The sequence below is a fragment of the Lepidochelys kempii genome, chromosome 9 (genome assembly GCF_965140285.1).
Source record: "Lepidochelys kempii isolate rLepKem1 chromosome 9, rLepKem1.hap1, whole genome shotgun sequence".
Taxonomy (NCBI): Eukaryota; Metazoa; Chordata; order Testudines; family Cheloniidae; genus Lepidochelys; species Lepidochelys kempii.
This window is the reverse complement of record NC_136388.1, coordinates 84,381,937-84,400,776: the sequence shown is the minus strand read 5'-3', so window position 1 is coordinate 84,400,776 and position 18,840 is coordinate 84,381,937. Positions and strand designations below refer to the sequence as shown.

General features: G+C 44.4%; 1 long non-coding RNA gene across 1 annotated transcript; it reads left to right on the top strand.

The window, feature by feature from the left end:
* Nucleotides 1-10,870: 10,870 nt before the first annotated feature.
* Nucleotides 10,871-14,525, top strand: LOC140917014 (uncharacterized). The gene is made up of 3 exons (XR_012160697.1): nucleotides 10,871-10,950; nucleotides 11,611-11,707; nucleotides 14,451-14,525. It is a non-coding gene; the product is annotated as an uncharacterized LOC140917014 (long non-coding RNA).
* Nucleotides 14,526-18,840: the final 4,315 nt, after the last annotated feature.

Genomic DNA, 18,840 nt, shown 5'->3' with positions numbered 1-18,840 from the left:
ACAAACCTCCCTCCAGTGGTGGATTAATGATTTTGCCGCCCCGATGCCCAGAAATAATTGCCGCCTCCCAGCTCACCTCCGCTCCGACTCCCCCTCCTCTCCTCTCGCCAGGTCCTGCTTCTTCCCACTCCCTGCCAGTGTTTGTGCACGAAACAGCTTCTCGAAGGGGGGGAACGCAGCGCGCTCAGGAGAGGAGGCGGGGCTGGGGCGGGGATTTGGGGAAGGGGGCCAATAGGGGCAGGGAGGGAGCGGGGAATGGGGGCGGGGAAGGGGTGGAGTTGGGGCGGGACCGGGGGCGGAGGGCGCAAACCAGCACCTGGGGAAGCAGCCTCTGGCTGCTATTATAAATTTGCCACCCCTGCAAATTTGCCGCCCTAGGCCAAGGCCTGGGCCTTGTCGGCCTAGGCGTTAATATGCTGCTGCCTCCCTTCAGCTCCTTTGTCTTTCCTTGGATCTCCTACCCCTTATTCTTATCTTTTCTCCGTACCTTAGTAAGCCTTGCATCTTTGCTGCTTGGGCTTAGGTGTGTGTGGGGTCACTACTTATTGAACAGGGGTCTGCTTGCTTCATTGTGAGGACCATGGTAGGCTGTTGTTATTAGAGCCATAGGGAGCGGAGCAGCACTTGCCAGGAGTGTGTGGGGAGACTTTAAGATTCTGAAAGATACAACACTGTGAAGATTGTTGCGAAGATTCTGAGAAGATACAACTTCCTCTGGGTTTTTATGCCCTAGGATGCTGTTTACTCACTAAAAGCAATACTTACTGCTGGAAGCAATTCTCCCCCAAGGTCTATCTCAACCACTTAAGTCCCTGCTTAAGCCCTGTATTGTATATATGCCTTTTGTGAGCCTCTGTATAAGGGTGAATTTCACATCTGTGCCTAAAGTCACAGCTGGCAATTGTCTGAGTACACCTCCTGGATAATGTGGGAGCAAGTGTTAGACCAGGGATCGGCAACCTTTGGCACGATGGGGGCTGCGGGAAGTGGCAGCCAGCACATCCCTCAGCCCACGCCGCTTCCTGCAGCCCCCACTGGCCTGGAGCAGTGAACCGCAGCCAGTGGGAGCTGCGATCGGCTGAACCTGCGGACGCAGCAAGTAAACAAACTGGCCTGGCCCGCCAGGGGGCTTACCCTGTCGGGCTGCATGCCAAAGGTTGCCGATCCCTGTGTTAGACTAAGCGCAGCAGCAAGATTGAAAATGGTGAGTACAGCTCGGAAAGTACCATGGCATACCACTAGCACTGCAGCTCCAAGCAAAACTTTATATGAAGGTACACCCTGGTGGCCCTAACTAAAATGAGGGCCCAGATGCGTGGCACCCTGTGTTTGCACAGTGTAAGAGGCAATCCTTAAAATTTAAATAGACAAGGCAGCCCAAGGGCAAAAGGGGAAACAAAGATGAAGTGGCTTGCCCAAGGTCACATAAAAGGTCAGTGATAGATCTGCGAATGGATCCCAGGTCTCCATAGTCCCAATCCAGTGCCCTATTCTCTAGACCATACGGCTTCTTTGTAGCTTTTCCATCAGTGCATTACATAATGTTACTGACATTAACAACAATTGTCTTTATCTGGAACCTTAGGCTGATTCAGGGAGTGAGGATACATTGCATGGTATTAACAGGATGCTAGAGCAGTCCAAGAACTTTTTAAATTGAATGTATTTGATATTATGCAGATATAAAAAGACTGTAGGAGGCTGCTCTCTCAGCTTCACCCCTTGACTTTTGGATTGTGACCCAAACACAGAATAACAGTCAATGGAAAGCTGCCCAGATAAGACTTGTTTCCTGCTGGGAGGAGGAGAAATGACCATCACCATGTTCAGCTCCATTGTGCGTGAGTGCTTCATTTTGGCCCACAGACATAGCAAAGAAACGAAGGTACAGGACTGTACTTTCAAGAGATGCTCCTGCTTAGATCACTCATTAAAAATAAATGGCTCCAAAAGAGAGAATCTCAGTAATAAAAAGTTGTTGACTGATGGAGGCAAAAACAAAGGTACTTTTTAAAATATTGGCTTTCTGTATATCCAGAGATTCTTGATTTGACCTCCCTCCCTGTGTGTTCCTGTTCATTGGGAACCTGTTCTTCTAGTAGTGCTAGCAGAATGAGACTGGATTAGGGATCTGCTTATTTAGGATGTTTTCCATTGAGGTTTATGAAGAAATCAGTTTGACCAGTCTTAGGTGCGAATAACGTTACTTTATGCAATGGAGAGACCATTGCTATCTTCATTGTGGAGTGCCTACAATGGGGTTTGGCTCTAGCCCTAATCTAAATCAATGGCAGTCTTCCATTGACTTGAATGGGCTTTCAGGAGCGTTTCTTTCACTTCTCCTAAGGTTGGGGGTTACATATTTGGATACTGATACACAGCAAAGATATCTCATTGCAATAGCCTGTCCCCAAAATATTTGTTTTTGAAGCAACTGATTCTTTAAAAAAACACCTCATCTTCCTCTAAAATGTATTCGTGAAAAAGTTCAAAGTAAAACGTACTTCCCTCCCACTTTTGATTGTTTGATAAGATTCTTAATTTAATCACTTGATTAAACTGATTTATATAAAATAACTTTTCAGCAATTTATATTTGAGTGAAAAGCTACTCTAAAGCGAGGCCACAATGGAGCATTGTTACGCTGTCAGGTTTCATAAAGAGGATATTTAGCTGAGCTTATTTTATACAAAAACAAAACAATAAAAAGCAAGCATGAAAAATTCAGTATTTTCAGGGTTGTTTGCCGTGGATTATCTCTGCTCTGTGCAGATATGAGGGAAGATTTCTCTACAATTCCAAGTCTTATTATCTAGAAATATTTTAACATAAACCGTGTTTTCTCAATGTGATCATAGCGTTTTGTTAATATTTTTTTTAAACATACTAAAAGGGAGAGTAGTGCTTTGGCATGAATTCACAACAGGCTTTGATGAGTTCCAGAAAAGTGACTGTTATACAAATACAAAGAATGAAAAGGACTTGTTATCTTTAACAAGAGCTTGATCGGATGTAATAAAAGTTCCTTGTTAATTTACTGAATGTTAGCAGCTATGCTGTTAATGAATTTATAATGAACAACATTTGATCTTCTGTGAAAACTTTAGCAAAAAACAAAAAACCCCACACCCCCACACCAAATCACCCCTTCTGGAGAAAGTCCAGATAACTTCCTTTAGTGGGGACAAAAACTTTAAAGAAGTGTTGCTTTATGGGGACCCATTTTGGCAATTTATCAGAATACTTCTGTAGTTGCTGAAAGTAACAATATAACTCAGTGGGGGGGTTACTTAAAAACATTGGCTTGAGTTTTTTTCTTTGTTTTGAAGGGCAGCGTATTGTTTACAGCAATGCCTGCAAAATAAAGAATTGCAAAAATCAGCTACGTGAGCAGGGAAGTTGAGATGTATGGGAATGGCTCCAAAGTCCTTTGTGTAACACATGTTAAATGAAGTCATTATAAGACTTTGAAACAGGCCTACCCAGATAGACATAACTTGTTTTTTTTTAACTAATCATGTTATACTTAGAGCTCTGAGAAACAATCCATGTTTTTCACATAAACGAGGACTGACATTTACATGAGTGCTCCCACAAAGGCTGCCCAAGCACTGCATGGGATTTACAGAGAAATCTTCCTGTTGACTTGCTTTGATTTTACAATCCCTTTTACAGCCTTGTGTTGGTTTTTTGCTTAGTTTCTCAATTATTTTTATATTCCGTCAAATTCCAACCCCTGTTAAACACAGTCAGTGTTATTGGTATGAGTGCCAGTGGCACACAGACAGACAGGGTAGACAGACGGCCCATATAATACATCCTATGCTGGCTTTATAAGTCTATAAAAAACTCTAATAAAGAAGAAGGTCTCATTAGCTAGAGGCAGGGGGCTGATTGATTTGCAGGCCACACTCCTTTTATAGCTGCTTTCTGTGTGAAAGTCCACCTTACAGTGTGAGAATGGCCTGTCTGCTTTTGGTAGCATGTTTAGTTAAACTTCATTTACTTGTTATAATCAGTTTTGTTCATCTTGTTGTGGTGTCTTCTACCCCAACCTGACATCAAAACATGGTTTCTCCCTTGTTTCACCTAGCTCAAGTGAAACTTGTTCCATCTGAGGTCAGGAGTAGAGCTGGCTAAAATGTTCACAGCGGACTATTTACCTTTTTAGTAAGGTCAGGCACACTTCAATACCGAATAACTTATAACTGCAGTTAGTAGAAATTGTTTCAAACCATTCAGGATTATTAATGTTCGTATAATTTTCCACTGTCAAAAGCCATCATTTGAATGGTTAGAGGAGGTCGCTCTCTATATGCATGACATTCTAGTATATAGATCGTCTAAAGAAGAAAACAAGGGGAGCTTCCCTCCACAAAGGGAAATATAAAGCCAGGCCAAGCTACATCCAGGCCCAGATGAAGTCAGAGCCCTCTTACAAATTCAGCCACCTAATAACATTGCTGAAATGGGCAACAAACTAAGTGTCCTGAGATTAATGTTTTCAACTCTTCACCTGCAGACTGTGCAAGAACAGAGTAGAAGGGGAGATGTGACTGGCAGTATGGGGGGATTGATCAGGATTGTTAGGATCATCCACAAGGTGCTTTTCTATCGTTTCTAATCTAGAAAGGGTTTTATTATTTGCAAATTGTAATATTTGTATCAGGCTTATCCAAGAAAAATTGGAGGTAACAACGTTAACTCTTTCTTAATTATTTCTGCCCCTACCCCTCTGGAATTCTGTTAGGTCTTGGCCAGACCAAAATGATACAGGTTTTGTTGGAGTTAAAATAACCAATAGAATGAGCTGGCAATAGCGAAAATGACTCGTATACTTCAAAATCCTGAATCATTCAGACTAACCAGAGAGATTTCAGAAAGAATCAGCTTTGCAGTGTTCCTGCAAGTTTTGGAGATGGTGCTAATCAAGCTTTGTAGGCTCTAGTTGGAGCAGGGTATGGTCCTATATGTGTATGAAAATGGAGCTGTTAGATTGCACCAGGTGAAGCCCTTATTACTGTTTAAAATAGGGACACCAGTTTATTGTGGGTTACTATGACCAGGCAAATTGATCAGGTTAAGTTGAAAACTGCCTTGTAAGACATTCAGATAAGCATAAGCACCTTAGCTTATCCAAACTGAATGGGACATCTACATCTTTGATAAAATCATCTCATCACTCAGATTATATCCTTCCTATTCAAAACACTACAGAATAAAAGAGCCCTTTAGTCTAGAGAGGTTGCTGAGCTATATTCATTTTAATATAGAAATGGGTCTGACCCAAAATCGGAACATCTCCAAAGCTTTGCCAAAGTTCAAGCCCAGAGATGAATTTGCAGAAGATCAGGCCCCTCCATACTTTTTAAATAAAGAAAAGCTTAAAGGTTAGTAAACATTATGAGAGGTTAGGATCTCTCATGGGAGAGCCAGGTGTTCGGTATCTAAAAACTTCTCTGCTTAAAGAGATTTAAGAAGAAAAAATAAATAAATATAGCTTTAGCCAATTTCAGTAGTTATTTGCTAAATTGTATCAGCAGGCCAGGAAAGCTCTGATTGAACTATTAGTTAAATTATGGAGCTTCACGTTCTCTTCATGAATCCTTCCAGAGTGTCTAAGCTCTGTTGGGAAGGGTGCTTTGGATGTTTAGCTCAACCATTTTTACAGCAGGAAATATTCACCCTGTCCCCCTCACTCCCAAATTAAAATCTTCCTCTTCATTTAAAAAAACACTCCGGGAAATAATTAGGTCCCATGTGACACAATTAACCAGCAACTCATCCCAGTGGTTTAATACTAAGGCTTAAGCTCACAGGATGGGATCTTCAAAGCCATCTAGTGGAAATGACTGGTTGGTTACCATTAATTTTAATGGGGACTGGGTGTCCAAATCCCATGGGCAGTTTTGCAAATCTCTGAAAGATTCTTTTCTTTACCCAGCCAAGCCTGCAACAAAATGGCCACTTACCTATTGAAGTACAGTTCCCAGAACATCTCAAACCTAGGATCAGGAGGTCATAGTAGCTTCCCAGCTATAAAAGTCCCCATTTCCTATGTGAGTCCTTTATTTCAGAGAGCTTCTAATTGCCAGGCAATTATTGGACAATAATAAGATCAACCCCTTAAATCTTAGATTAGGGTGTAGTTAGAGGCTCCCATGGTTTGCAAACACTTGGGAAGTTGAACAAAAAGGGGAGAGAAGTTAACCATATGAATAAAAAGTAGTATCCTTAATTGCAGCAACGTGGACTGCACTGATCCTAAATGTCCGTTAATATTCATGTAATTAAGTTATGCTCTGTGCTGCCTCCTATATATCTTGTAGTTACACGGTTGCAGGTGTGGTTTTTAAAAAATGTATTATAAATCTGTATTTCCCCTCATCATACACCAGCCTGGAAAAGGGCATCTGTATTGGAAGCTGTTTTTCTGCTTTTAGTGACTTGACACTTTGGGTTTTTTATGTTGTGAGACAAGTTTTAATTTTCTTAACATAGGCCAGGCATGGTACATAAACCTCTTCCTCTCCCCTCTCCCCCAGGGAGGCTTTTATGTTGGATTCCTTTAGTGGCAAAGCTTTGGAATGTCTCCCCTTGATTGACTTGATTATGATCTTCCCAATATGTATCATGTTGATGAATTCCCATTAGAGATCCCCAAAGGAGTTTACGAGGTTTGATGTTCGATGAAACAGAGGAATTAAATTATCTCTGCAACTACCATTAACTGAAGAGTTGAATATTACTGCTGAGGATGTTTAGTGATTTTTGGGTGTCCAATCTGAGACACAGTAAAGGGCCTAAGTTTCGGAGGGTGGATGCTCATCAGCACTTTCTGCAACTCATGCTTCTTTAAGTTATCTCAATTTGGGTACCCAGAATCAGAAGCCACTGTGAAAAATTAGGCCAAAATAACCTTATGGAGCAACAATATTGTGTCAGCTTAATTGTGCCATGTGATGCATTGGTGCTGGGAAGTGAGAGGAATATGGAGGGGACCTACATAGCCCTAGAGTCCTGGAAGAAGAGAGAGACCCATGCTTGTTGGTGCACCACAGCTCCAAGAGGGCTCTCAGAGATGACCAAGCCAGTAGCTAGTGAGAGCATTCAGCATCATAGCCTTGCTAAGGTGAGGGCTACTCCTACACTGCTGTTCCAAAATTGGCACATGTTTTACTGCCCTGAGCTCTCTGTCTTACTAGCAGGATGGCTGGCAGCACTCATCTCCTCTCCCTTTCACCAGAAAGGGCAGGATTTTGCCTAGAACAGTAGTATTCAAATCCTGGTTCTTAAGCTTCTGTAACTGGTACTCTAAGATCCCCTGGTTCTCCCTTGCATAATGATAAGCCCCTCTGTGGTAGCCTTTGGAGCACTATTCCTACCCACCTGCCATTCAGCTGTAAGCACACTACCAAGCAATCGGGGTCAAGCCAGTCCAAACACTATTCTCCTGAATGTGTGGGCTAAAACTCTCACAAATGAATGGGAGTTTGCAGACAATGGCTGCTCCAGTCGAGATCTTTTTGGATAAAGTGGCACATTGTCTCAAAGTGCTGGAAAATGTTGCTAAAAGCTCATTGAGTGTGACTGACATAAGAGAAAAGACAAACTAGATTTTGTTTCATATCACCCTTTTTACAGTCAGTATGCAAGATATCTTGGCCACAAGGTAGTTGTGGTCTGACAAATTCCATTGTTGGCATTATGATGGAAAGAACATTATTTATGTTCATGAGTGACCCACTTTAGTGATCCCAAGACTAATGTTTAGTAAAACACCCAGGTTGAGATTTTCAAAGTGGACTAGTGATTTTCAGTGCCTCATTTTTTTCAGTGCCTCAACTAACTTGAGTCTCCTTGTCAGAGGGCATATTGTCAGAGGACTAGGGCTCAGCACATGCTGACAATCAGGTCTCTTTTGGTGATCTAGGTTGGGCACCCAAAAACTTCTTAGTGAGGCACTAGTCCTTTGTGAAAATTTTGGCTGCAGTTGGCATATTTAGCTATGATATCGGATACTGCACCTTTCAATGCACAAATAATAATAATAACACCTCTTATAGAGCACTTTTTATCTGTAGATCTCAAAGTACTTTGCAAAGGAGGCCAGGATAATTTCTCCATCTGTAAAATGGGGATAGTGAGGTACAGAGAATTGACTTGCCCAAGGCTCCCTGGTAGAGACCCAGTTTCTATTCTTGACTCTGGAGTGCTCTGGCCACTAGTCAATGCTGCCTCTTTCCTCTGTCTGCTTTGAATGGGGGTAGGGCTAAGAGGCATTTCAAGCTGGAAGATCTTGCTGAGTGAGACATACTCTTCTTTCCCTCTTGTGGTTAATATATTATTTGTTTTTTCTTTAATCCAAAGCAAGTGGAGCTGGTTGAAAAACAGGGGAGGGAGGGAATGAATTTTACAACATTTTTCATGCAAAATGTTTCCCCTATTTCTTTTGATTTAAAAAAATGTTTTGATGATTTTTTTTCAACCAGTTCTAAAAACCACCCAGCTAGTCTGGCAGGAACCAGGAGGAGAGGGTGTCAGGCAAGGGAAGCTGCAATGAGAACAGGCACCAACCTTATGGCTCCCATAGAGTGGGTTTGGTTTTGTTTGTTTGTTTTTAGTTAAGAGTTCTCATTTCTGTATTTCTGTCATAAAGTCCTTCCACTCCTCCTTGTCCTTTCTCCTTTTTTTTCTCTCTGCTTCCTTCTCTCGCTCCCAGCTTCCTGCTTTCACTCATCATCTGTATTAGAGTTGGCTGAAATTTTCCAGAGCTTGATTAAAAAATGTCATCAATTTCTTATTTCAACAAATAAAATGGATGAATTTTTAGTGACAATTCCCCCACTTCCCCCCCCCCCCGTTTTTGGACAAGCTCTAATAATTGTTGTGACTTATTGTTTGCATGGTGGTAGCGACTAGAGGCCCCAGTCAGGGATCAGGACCCTCAGAGGCCCATTTTTTAAATAAAAAAGAAAGACCATTCCTGACCTCAACAACTTCTAGCTTAACCATAAGTAGGGCCCTACCAAATTCAGGGTCCGTTTTGGTCAGTTTCACAGTCATAGGATTTTAAAAATAGTAAATTTCATGATTACAGCTACTGAAATCTGAAATTTGACACTGTTGTAATTGTAGGGGTTCTGACCCCAAAAGGAGCTGGGGGGGTAGGGTTGGTGGTCGTGAGGTTATTGATGGGGTGGGGGGTTGCAATACTGCTACCCTTACTTCTGTGCTGCTGCCTGCAGAGCTGGGCCCTCAGTCGGCAGCTGCCTCTCTCTGGCCACCCAACTCTGAAGGCAGCACAGAAGAAAGGGTGGCAATACCACAACCCCCATGCAACTCACTTTTGGCTTGGACCCCCAATTTGAGAAATGCTCATCTCCCTGTGAAATCTGGATAGTATAGAGTAAAAGCACACACAAGACCAGATTTCATGGGGGAGCCCAGATTTCACGGTCCGTGATGTGTTTTTCATGGCCCTGACTTTGGTAGGGCCCTAACCATAAGACAAGACCCAAGAAGGGGAGAGAAGCAAACAACAGGGAGGACAATGACGTGATTACATTTGGTACAGTAAATTGGAAGTCACAGAGCACACAGTGTCAGATCTTCAGCTTACATTGACACCCACAATTCTGCCCCTGGGGAGGGAACGAGATAGAGAATGAACCATGTAACAGATGTTAGTCACTTCACTTAATGCACGCCTAGAAGGTGCTAAGATTCTACAAGACACAAGGGTGGTGTAAGAACCTATGTAGAGTAGCTGGTGTAAATTGTTGTTGCAATTGAGTTATGATAATTTACACAAGTTGAGGATGAGGCCCAAATTAGCTGTTGCAGTCCCTTAGTTAGAACAGACCCCTCTTTTCTATTCATTTAACACATCCCTCCTTTCTCCCACTCCATCCAGTTGTCCCCTTCACCAATAGCCTTTTCACAACTTCCCTATTGCTTCGGGTCTTGCCCTCATACCCACCAAGCTTTTCAGGCAGCAAACATGTCTTTCTCTGTGAAGTGCAGTGAGAATTTAGGGATGTTTAATAAGAACACATGCTTAATTCACAATATTCTAGGTTGCCTCTTTTTTGCTTTGCAAAAGCAGTTCTTATACAAAAGTGAAGTGCTTAACAAAATCTTGTTAATGTGTATGGTCTGTAACTAGCCATGCAAGGTTAATAATAGAGACACTTTGGCAATGGAAGGACCTTTGTCCAGGGGCAGAGGATCATTGATACTGAATTCAGAGGTCATAAATATTGGACACAGGTATGTTTTCTAATCCTTATCAGCACATAGTCCATGGTAACATAGAATTGCCATACCAGATCAAACCACAGGTCCATTAAGTCCAGTATTCTGTCACCATCATGGCCAATCTCAGATGTCTCAGAGGAAAGTACAAGAAACTCTACGTTAGGTAGCTATGTGATGACCTGTCCCCAGAGAAGTTTCCCGCTACCCCGCCCCCTTTAACCCTAGCAAGGGTTATGGTTTTGTAATTAGGGTATTAACTTGGGACTTGAGGGAAAGGGTTCAATTCCCTGCTCCAGCAGAGACATTCTGTGTCTCTGGGCAAGCTGCTTAGCCTCAGTGATTCAATTCTCCAAACATAAAATGGAAATAATAGTACTTCATTGCATCTCAGGAGTGTTGTGGGTTTGGGGATTGTGACGGGGTATACCAGAGCCTTTGAGGACCCTTGCTGGAGGCCTTGTGGCCCTGCCATACCCTGCCCCAGAAAAGGGCAGTGGAGAGGGTCCTCCAAGCTGCCTAGACTGGCTGTGTGGCACACAGCCAATCAGGGGCCAGCAGCTTAGTATAAGAAGAGCTACAGGGTCGAAAGAAGTTCAGTTCCTTGCTGGAGTTGGAGCTGTGTGGGTGGCTGAGGGAACGGCAGAACCTTGGACCGGGCAGCACTGCCAGAAGCTGGGGAGTCCTGAGCAGGTTGTGGGACTCCATTAGGGCGAGGCCCTGATGTAAGGGGTGAAGACAGTGTGGGACCATGGGGAAGTGGCCCAGGGAATGAGAGCAGCAGTGTGACATAGATAATGGGACACAGTGGATGGCTGCTATCTACAGGTTCCCTGATCTGGGACCTGGAGTAGTGGGTAGGCCAGGGTCTCCCCATTAGCCACTGGAGGAAGTGTCCTGGACATTAAGGCACCCCAGGGGGGAACTGAACTGTAGTGGCCCAGCTGGAGAGCTGTGACCAGAAAGGCCCCCAACAGGCTAAGGACATTGTCTCCAGGGAGGGAGCCCTGGGGCACTGCCCTATCCTGGAGCAGGGACAAACAGAGAGAGTGTAGGCACACGCCCTTGGCCAAGGGGGTGCTCATGACAGGGGAGTTATATAAAGTACTGTGGTACAATACTGGGGGCTGTATAAGAGAGAGGCTTAACCTTAGATTTCTCCCTCTTAGTTATTTTTAAAAAAATGTTTACTATTCTAACTTTATATTCTTGTTCCTAAAAATGTTTAATCCTTTATTAATATTACTGAGCTCAGTGATCTCCTGTGGCAGTGAGTTCCCCAGGCTAATTGTACACTATCTGAGGAAAGAATTTCTTTTTATCAGATTTTAATTTGCAACCTTTCAATTTCAGTGGAGGTGGTGATGAAAGGAAATGTGGATTCTGTAAAGATTATGGAGCCTCATTCATCCCTGGTGTTACTCTACTGAAGGAAACAGTTACCAAGGAGGTAGCCCACATGTCTTCCTTTCTGAAGCCTGTTAGCATTTGCCTTGTAGCAGGATAAATCCGTGCTGGAGAGAATCAGGACTGTTTCTTTCCCATACCCAAATGTTAGTTTTCTTGACTCCAAGTCTAGAGGAAAATGTCTAATACAGAATGCTGTCCTTTTCTGATAACAGATTAGTAATTGCAGATTTATGAAAAATACCTTCAATGAGAAGAGGTTAGCCACTGCTTTTGAAAGTCACAGGCCAGTGATATGTACAGAAGGAGAAAATGCTCCCTATTGGCCAGAATATGTTTTCAGATCCTTGAAGGTATTGTTTAGACCAAAGAATCTAAATCTGAGCATTCAGATAAATCCCAGGCTTTACGTATTGGGGGAAATTGAAATTTGCCTGTTTTTGTTTCAAACTGTACTGGGAGCGCTTGGCTAGAAGATGCTGAAAAGTAAGCTTGATGGGACCTCTAAGTTGGGTTTGGCCCAGTATAGCTCCTGGGTGTAGGATGGATGAATCTGTAACCTTTTGTGTGCTCCTTTCCAAAAGGCAGATGCTGTCACTGTCCAATATATATTGACACCTGTGAAAGATTTCTGGGAAAAACTTCCCAGGTGGGATCAGTGGCAAGGCTGTATGGAAGTTTTCATAGCACAGTGACTGTAGTAACAGTTCTGATAGGGGAGGGATGCGGGTGGCTGGGTGGAAGTGGTGGTAATGTGTACAAAGGGGGGCACTAGGATGTAGTAAGGGGCATGCAAATCAAAATGAGAGCTAACAACACAATATAAAGGGAACAAATTACAGGCATTTACTGAATAGGAAACTACTCAAGAACTTGTAAAGTCAATTTTTTTACCATTCCCCAAAGAGGGGAATGGTTACTTTTCTATCAGAGGTCTGGTCCTACATGGACCTCTCCATCCTTCCCTCCCTCTTATTCTGCCCCCTGCCCCATTCATTTTTCCTTTCTCTTCCTTTCCTCCTTTTCCCGACTTCCCCACCGGCATTTCTTGTCACCCCACCTTGGCTTCCATAATATGAACAAAAATCATTGACAATAAATTGCCACTTTAAGAACCTTACACTGATCTTGACCATTCAAATACACTCATGAGCTTGTGAAAAGCATGTGACTGTAGCCGCTGTGTTTTAGAGAGAGAGGCTGACTTCAAAGAATGCTGAGAATAATTAGTCATGAACTTCCAAGAAAAGGTAGTAGCTCTCAAATCGCACAGTTGCAACACAGTGGGTCCTGCAGTTATCCTCTCTTTTCATCTCCGATCCTCCAATAAGTCAATATGACTCTTTAAGGGTGACTGCTGCCTTTCAGATGGCAGAACAGCGCTGTCATTGTTCAACAGATTTTGACACTTTTTGGATATGTTGCAAAAACCTAATCAAACTTCTTTGTGAAAGAGAAAACAAGAAAGGAAAAACACGTGTATTAAGGCAAAAGCTGCAAAGGTTGGGAATAGAAAATGAGACAGGGAAACAAAGTCCTAGGAACAATAAACTCTAAATTGGCTTTGATTCAGCTATTTAGAATGGATTGAAAATTACTTTTGATTGCTTTAATGACTGGGTATGTCAGGAATGAGCTGTTACCTTCCCTAATTGAGCTAGTGCATTAAAAATGGAGCATAGCTGCCATGGCATGAGCATCAGGAGGAGCGAGCTACCCTGAGTATGTACCCATCTGAGGCACAAGACATGTAGGGGGGTGACTAGCTGCTCACACCACTATGTCTAAACTCTAGTTTTAGGACATTAGCTTGATCACAGCTAGTGCTGGTATGTCTCCTTGAGCAGAAACATACCTGTCCAGTGCAACATGTAGCTGTAGCCTGAGTCTCTTAGCTCAAGCACTAGAGGCTCTTGCCTGTTGTGCTGAAGATGCTGGGTTCAAACCCCACGAATGGTCCAAGTGAGATTGGCTTCACAAGCCCCTATTTCAGTGGTGGGTGGGCTGCACGCAGCCCGTCCGGGTAATCCGCTGGCGGGCTGTGAGACAGCTTGTTTACCTTGACCATCCACAGGCACGACTGCCCAGAGCTCCCAGTGGCTGCAGTTTGCCGTTCCTGGCCAATGGAGGCTGTGGGAAGTGGTGCAGGCCACACGGATGTGCTGGCCGCCACTTCCTGCAGCTTCCATTGGCCAGGAATGGTGAACCGTGGCCCCGGTAACTGTGGGCTGCCGTGCCTGTGGATGGTCAATTTAAACAAACTGTCTCATGGCCCACCAGCAGATTACCCTGACGGGCCGCAGGTTGCCCACCACTGCCCTATTTGTTTCCATTAAAAGTCCAGTCTTTGCAAGCATTGGGGGCCTAGCCAAATTCCATCTGGAGTAAATGATTGCAACATTAGGGTTGCTGATTGCCTGGCCAGAGAGGAAACCACTGTGCAGTTAGAGTGTTAGCCTGTGACTTGGGAGACCAGGTTTCAATTCCCTGCTCCATAACAGACTCCATGTGTGACCTTGGACAAGTCAGATAGTCTCTCTGTGCCTCAGTTTCCCATCTGTGAAACGAGGACAATAGCATTGCCCCAGAAGGGAAGGCAAATAGTACTTTACCTTGATGGAAACTGTGAACAGTTTTCCTGGTGAGTACTGAACTTGCTTGAACTGAGCTTTGAGTTTGATGCATTTGTGAGATTCAGCCCATGCTCACACAAGTTCTTTGGCTGAGGTGGTTAGAACAACTGGGGAGATAATGAATCTGCTTGTCTTCCCCATCCATCTACATAGCTTCCCTCACAAGAATGAAGGCTTCGGATTTACCATGCCAGAGTATGCTGGATGGGGGCCTTGCAAATACATCCACTGGCACTCCATGGCACCAAAGACACAGGTAGGTTGCAGTTAGGCTCTCGGCTGATTAGCATGTAGCCAGGATTAGCTGGAGCAGGCACCACCATTACGGTTAGTTGAAAACTTTTAATTCAAACTGGGTTTTTTTGTGTGTTGGGGGAGGGGGTGTGTGGAAAATGTCTGCTTTCCATGGAAAACTTCAAAAAAATTTTTGTCAAATACCTGAAAAAATTGAAGTCTGAAATAATTTAATGCAGATTTGTTGTTGCTGTACCTAATGGGAGGTGTAGTTGGGTTGTCTCATGGTGATCTCAGTCCCTAGAAAAATCATGGAGCAGGTCCTCAAGGAATCAATTCTGAACCTCTTAGAGGAGAAGAAAGTGATCAGGAACAGTCAGCATGGATTCACCAAGGGCAAGTCATGCCTGACTAATCTAATTGCCTTCTATTATGAGAACTGGCTCTGTGGATGAGGGGAAAGCAGTGGACGTGTTATTCCTTGACTTTAGCAAAGCTTTTGACATGGTCTCCCGTAGTATTCTTGCCAGCAAGTTAAAGAAGTATGGGCTGGATGAATGGACTATAAGGTGGATAGAAAGCTGGCTAGATTGTTGGGCTCAACGGGTAGCGATCAATGGCTCCATGTCTAGTTAGCAACTGGTATCAAGTGGAGTGCCCCAAGGGTTGGTCCCGGGGCCGGTTTTGTTCAATATCTTCATTAATGATCTGGAGGATGGTGTGGACTGCACCCTCAGCAAGTTTGCAGATGACCCTAAACTGGGAGGAGAGGTAGATGCACTGGAGGGTAGGGATAGGATACAGAGGGCCCTAGACAAATTAGAGGATTGGGCCAAAAGAAATCTCATGAGGTTCAACAAGGACAAGTGCAGAGTCCTGCACTTAGGACTGAAGAGCCCCATGCACCGCTACAGACTAGGGGCCGAATGGCTCGGCAGCAGTCCTGCAGAAAAGGACCTAGGGGTGACAGTGGACGAGAAGCTGGATATGAGTCAACAGTGTGGCCTTCTTGGCAACAAGGCCAATGGCATTTTGGGATGTATACGTGGGGACATTGCCAGCAGATCGAGGGATGTGATCGTTCCCCTCTATTTGACATTGGTAAGGCCTCATCTGGAGTACTGTGTCCAGTTTTGGGCCCCACACTACAAGAAGGATGTGGAAAAATTGGAAAATGTCCAGCAGAGGGCAACAAAAATGATTAGGGGACTGGAAGACATGACTTACGAGGAGAGGCTGAGGGAACTGGGATTGTTTAGTCTGCGGAAGAGAAGAATGAGGGGGGATTTGATAGCTGCTTTCAACTACCTGAAAGGGGGTTCCAAAGAGGATGGCTCTAGACTGTTCTCAATGGTAGCAGATGACAGAACGAGGAGTAATGGTCTCAAGTTGCAGTGGAGGAGGTTTAGGTTGGATATTAGGAAAAACTTTTTCACTAGGGGGATGGTGAAGCACTGGAATGTGTTTCCTAGTGTTAGGATATAGATATTCAGGCCTGTCTGTAAAGGCCTATACTCTAAGAATTTAGGTGTATTCTTATCACTTGGCTAGTTAGAGGTATAAAAGAATCAAAATCACTGTCTTCCAGTGTAAGGTCCTTCTCTTACTGTGACAGTCTGAGGCCCTGTTCTTAGGCTAAGGCCTTTGGCAAGACAGCAGAGGCAGCCATAAGCTGGGAAGCGACTGGTCACCTCCTCACATTCCAAACTAGTCACATTGAAATAAGGTGTTATTGGGCTGTTAGGAATACAGTCTTGTCCTAATAGTGCCTATCACCTCCAGAGAAAGGGAAGTGCCTAGAAGATGTAAAAGGAAACTTAGTTTAATAGCATCCTGTCTGGCAAGAACTCACTTATCAATAACTGGGATGTGAAATCCTCACTTCTGTATTGTTTTGTCATTATAGTTCCCACTTTGCTATTGTTTGTCTGTATAATCTCTGTCTGGTTCTGTGATTATTCCTGTCTGCTGTATAATTAATTTTGCTGGGTGTAAACTAAGGTGGTGGGATATAATTGGTTACATAATCATGTTACAATATGTTAGGATTGGTTAGTTAAATTTCAGGAAAATGATTGGTTAAGGTATAGCTAAGCAGAACTCAAGTTTTACTATATAGTCTGCAGTCAATCAGGAAGTGGGTGGGTGGGAAATGGGAACAGGGAATGGGGGTGGGGAAATTGGAGTCGTTTGGCTAAGGGCAGGAATGGGAAGAGGGACACAGGTGTAAGGCTCTGTGGTATCAGAGCTGGGAAGGGGGACACTAAGGAAGGAAACTGGAATCATGCTTGCTGGAAGTTCACCCCCAATAAACATTGAATTATTTGCACCTTTGGACTTTGGGTATTGTTGCGCTCTGGTCATGTGAGAAGGACCAGGGAAGTAAGTGGGTGAAGGAATAAGCCCCCTAACACCTAGCCCTGGTCTACACTAGGACTTTAGGTCGAATTTAGCAACGTTAAATCGATTTAAACCTGCACCCGTCCACACAGTGAAGCCCTTTATTTCGACTTAAAGGGCTCTTAAAATCGATTTCCTTACTCCACCCCTGACAAGTGGATTAGCGCTTAAATCGACGTTCCCAGCTCGAATTTGGGGTACTGTGGACACAATTCGATGGTATTGGCCTCCGGGAGCTATCCCAGAGTGCTCCATTCTGACCGCTCTGGACAGCACTCTCAACTCAGATGCACTGGCCAGGTAGACAGGAAAAGAACCGCGAACTTTTGAATCTCATTTCCTGTTTGGCCAGCGTGGCAAGCTGCAGGTGACCATGCAGAGCTCATCAGCACAGGTGACCATGATGGAGTCCCAGAATCGCAAAAGAGCTCCAGCATGGACCGAACGGGAGGTACGGGATCTGATCGCTGTTTGGGGAGAGGAATCTGTGCTATCAGAACTCCGTTCCAGTTTTCGAAATGCCAAAACCTTTGTGAAAATCTCCCAGGGCATGAAGGACAGAGGCCATAACAGGGACCCGAAGCAGTGCCGCGTGAAACTGAAGGAGCTGAGGCAAGCCTACCAGAAAACCAGAGAGGCGAACAGCCGCTCTGGGTCAGAGCCCCAAACATGCCGCTTCTATGATGAGCTGCATGCCATTTTAGGGGGTTCAGCCACCACTACCCCAGCCGTGTTGTTTGACTCCTTCAATGGAGATGGAGGCAATACAGAAGCAGGTTTTGGGGACGAAGAAGATGATAGCTCACAGCAAGCAAGCGGAGAAACCGGTTTTCCCGACAGCCAGGAACTGTTTCTCACCCTAGACCTGGAGCCAGTACCCCCCGAACCCACCCAAGGCTGCCTCCTGGACCCAGCAGGCGGAGAAGGGACCTCTGGTGAGTGTACCTTTTAAAATGCTATACATGGTTTAAAAGCAAGCATGTGAAAGGATTACTTTTCCCTGGCATTTGCGGTTCTCCTAGATGTAGTCCTAAAGCCTTTGCAAAAGGTTTCTGGGGAGGGCAGCCTTATTTCGTCCTTCATGGTAGGACACTTTATCACTCCAGGCCAGTAACACATACTCGGGAATCACTGTAGAACAAAGCATTGCAGTGTATGTTTGCTGCCATTCAACCAAAATCCGTTCTTTCTCTCTCTGTGTTATCCTCAGGAGAGTGAGAGATAATTCATGGTCACCTGGTTGAAATAGGGTGCTTTTCTTCAGGGACACTCAGTATAGCCCATTCCTGCTGGGCTGTTTGCCTGTGGCTGAACAGAAATGTTCCCCGCTGTTAGCCACAGGGAGGGGGGAAGGTTGAGGGGGTAGTCACGCGGTGGGAGGAGGCAAAATGCGACCTTGTAACGAAAGCACATGTGCTATGTATGTAATGTTAACAGCAAGGTTTACCCTGAAAGAGTGTAGCGACTGTTTTATCAAATGTGTCTTTTTAAATACCGCTGTCCCTTTTTTTTCTCCACCAGCTGTATGTGTTTCAATGATCACAGGATCTTCTCCTTCCCAGAGGCTAGTGAAGCTTAGAAAGAAAAAAAACGCACTCGCGATGAAATGTTCTCTGAGCTCATGCTGTCCTCCCACACTGACAGAGCACAGACGAATGCGTGGAGGCAAATAATGTCAGAGTGCAGGAAAGCACAAAATGACCGGGAGGAGAGGTGGCGGGCTGAAGAGAGTAAGTGGCGGGCTGAAGACAGGGCTGAAGCTCAAATGTGGCGGCAGCGTGATGAGAGGAGACAGGATTCAATGCTGAGGCTGCTGCAGGACCAAACCAGAATGCTCCAGTGTATGGTTGAGCTGCAGCAAAGGCAGCTGGAGCACAGACTGCCACTGCTGCCCCTCTGTAACCAACCG